At 39.0% G+C, this 3,460-nt stretch overlaps 1 pseudogene; it reads left to right on the forward strand.

Moving 5' to 3' along the window:
* Window positions 1–2,135: 2,135 nt before the first annotated feature.
* On the forward strand, window positions 2,136–2,608 carry LOC112633392 (annotated as a pseudogene).
* The last annotated feature ends 852 nt before the right edge of the window (window positions 2,609–3,460 follow it).

Consider the following 3,460-nt stretch of genomic DNA (forward strand, 5'->3'; position numbering starts at 1 on the left):
ATGCACATGTATTTATATAAAAGCAGGGAAAGCACTAGAAGAACACACTGGTATGTTCTCCTGTATAAAATGCAAAATAATTACATGTTTGTAAATGCAAATAGTATCCCTCAGAGGAAGTATACCAAATTCATAAGAGTTGTAACTTCAGGGGGGACCAAGAAGGAACAAGGAATTGGGAGCAGTAGGCAAGGGAAACTTCAGCATTTTTTGTGATGTTTTAATTTATTATTTTCAAAGGTGTTTAAATACTCCTGGAACAATATGCAGAAAGTTACCGCGACCGCTTCACTCTCCTATCCCTCAACCCCTTGGTTTTCTTTAGTTAAGACAGCCGTTATAACAAATTTCTTATTCATCTTTTCAGGAATACGGTTTGCACTTGCAAATATTTGAAAATAGCTTAACTTTTAAGTTTTAAGGAGTAAGTTTAACTTTTAAAAAATAAGTATTAGTATGTTATTTGTGATATTAAAATGGTTTTTAAAGCCGGGCATGGTGGCTCACACCTGTAATCTCAGCTATTTGGGAGAATGAGGTGGGAGGATTATTTGAGACCAGAATTTCAAGACCACCCTGGGCAACATAGTAAGAGCTTGTCTCAAAAAAAATTTAAATAAAAGAAAAATTTTATTCACATTAAATATTATTTTTCAAGAATGTAGAATGTTCAACACCAGAAAGTATTTTAATAGAATTCATTCTATTAGCAAAGTAAAGGAGAAGAATGACACCATGATTGCAACAGATGCAGAAAAAGCATTTGACAGAAGTCGAACATCCATTTATGTTAAAACTCCTAGAAAACTGGGATGTAAGAAAACTTTAGGCTGGGCACGGTAGCTCACACCTGTCATCCCAGCACTTTGGGAGCCCAAGGTGGGTGGATCACCTGAGGCCAGGAGTTGGAGACCAGCCTGGCCAACATGGTGAAACCTCATTTCTACTAAAAATACAACAACAACAACAAAATTAATTGGGCATGGAGGTGGGTGCCTGTAATCTCAGCTACTCAGGAGGCTGAGGCAGGAGAATTGCTTGAACCTGGGTGGCAGAGGCTTCAGTGAGCCCAGATCACACTATTGCACTCCAGCCTGGGCAACAAGAACAAAACTCCATCTCAATAAAAAAAGAAAGAAAGAAAAAAAAAGAAAGAAAACTTAAAAAATTGGATAAAAGGTATCTGTCAAAACCTACCATGCTACAGGTTAATATTCTTCATAAGCATAGACACATGCATCATTAACAAAATAATAACTAATCAAGTCAAGCAACATTAGGAAACATAACATGTCTGTATAATGAAGAATTTAGCTTGTCTTTATCCGCAGTTCTAAACCCCCAAACCTTTAGAATTTCCTGAATAATAAGTGTGTCTTTATTATTTGTGCATTTGTGGTAGACCCCTCAAGCCCTACTTGATAGTTTGTGCTAATGAGATAACTCAGGATGGGGGTTGGCCACACCAGAAAGACCAATCATGTGATTAGAGAGTTGAGACTTTGAGCTAAATGGTATCATCTGCAGAGAAGGGAGGGGGACTGCAGATTGAGTTCAATGGTATAGCTGGTGATTCAGTCAATCATATCTACATAATGAAACCACAATAAAAATTCTGGACACTGAAGCTTGGGTAAGCTTTCCTGGTTGGCCATACTTTTAGAGTATTGTCACACTTTGATGCCCAGAGATCAATGTGTCCTTTATGTTTCAAGCCCTCTCAAACTTTGTTCTATGTGTGTCTTCTTTTGGCTGGTTCCAATTTTTATGCTTTGCTGTAATAAAACTGTAATTGTAAGTATATTGCTTTCCTGAGTTCTGTGACTCATTTTTCTGAATGAAACCTGAGGAAGTCTTCCGGGATGCTCAAACTTGTCACCAGCTAGTATGAAATGAGGATGGCCCTAGGTACCCCTAGAGTTGCTGCTGGTATCTGAAGTGAGGGCAGTCTTGTGGAGAACTCTGCCCTCTTATTTGCAGCTTGGCACTCATTGCAACATCCTATGGCCAAGTGGAGCTTATCTCAGGAATGCAAGGTTGGTTCAACATTTGAAAATTAATTATTGTAGTTTACCTTATTGACAGAATTTCTTTCAAAAATCCCTATGATCCCTTTTGGCTTTCTGAGCAGCACCATGGTGATTGGCAAGAACAAGCGCCTTATGAAAGGTGGCAAAAAGGGAGCCAAGAAGAAAGTGGTTGATCTATTTTCTAAGGAAGATTTGTACAATGTGAGAAAGCACCTGCTATGTTCAATATAAGAAATATAGGAAAGACGCTAGTCACCAGGACCCAAGGAACCAAAATTGCATCCGATGGCCTCAAGGGTCCTGTGTTTGAAGTGAGTTTTGCTGATTTGGAGAACGGTGAAGTTGCATTTAGAAAATTCAAACTGATTATAGAAGATGTTCAGGGCAAAAGCTGCCTGACTAACTTCCATGGCATGGATCTTATCCGTGACAAAATATGTTCCATGGTGAAAAAATGGCAGACAGTGATTGAAGCTCATGTTGATGTCAAGACTACCCATGGTTACTTGCTTTGTCTGTTCTGTGTTGGTTTTACTAAAAAATGCAACAATCAAATATGGAAGATTTCTTATGCTTAGCATCAACAGATCCACTAAATCTGGAAGATCATAGAAATCATGGCCTGAGAGGTGCAGACAAATGACCTGAAAGAAGTGGTCAATAAATTGACTCCAGACAGCATTAGAAAAGACATAGAAAAGGTTTGCCAATCTATTTATCCTCTCCATGATGTTTTCATTAGAAAAGTAAAAATGCTGGCTGGGCGCAGTGGCTCACGCCTGTAATCTCAACACTTTGGGAGGCCAAGGCGGGTGAATCACGAGGGTCAAGAGATCGAGACCATCCTGGCCAACATGGTGAAACCATCTCTACTAAAAATACAAAAATTAGCCAGGCATGGTGGCACATGCCTGTAGTCCCAGCTACTCGGGAGGCTGAGGCAGGAGACTTACTTGAACCCAGGAGGCAGAGGGTGCAGTGAGCCAAGATTGTGCCACTGAACTGCAACCTGGTGACAGAGCAAGACTCTGTCTTAAAAAAAAAAAAAAAAAAAAAAAAAGAAGGGTAAAGTAAAAATGCTGAAGAAGCCCAAATATGAATTGGGAAAACTCATGGAGCTTCATGGTGAAGGAAGTAGTTCTGGAAAAGCCACTGGGGACGAGATAGGTGCTAAAAGATGAGCAAGCTGATGGATATGAACCACCAGTCCAGTCCAAGAATCTGTTTAAAGTTTGGACTTATAATAAGTGGGAAATAAAAAGTCCTATTTGTGAAAAAAGAATTTGACAAAATTCAACACCCATTCATGATTAACAACTCTCAGCAAACTAGGAATGGAAGGGAAATGACAACCTGATAAAAAAAAACTATGATATGCATTATGAGAAAGTTTCTAAAAGTGTAGTAAGACAATTGTTTTGTGAAACTTT

This window comes from Theropithecus gelada, chromosome 10 (genome assembly GCF_003255815.1).
Source record: "Theropithecus gelada isolate Dixy chromosome 10, Tgel_1.0, whole genome shotgun sequence".
NCBI lineage: Eukaryota > Metazoa > Chordata > Mammalia > Primates > Cercopithecidae > Theropithecus > Theropithecus gelada.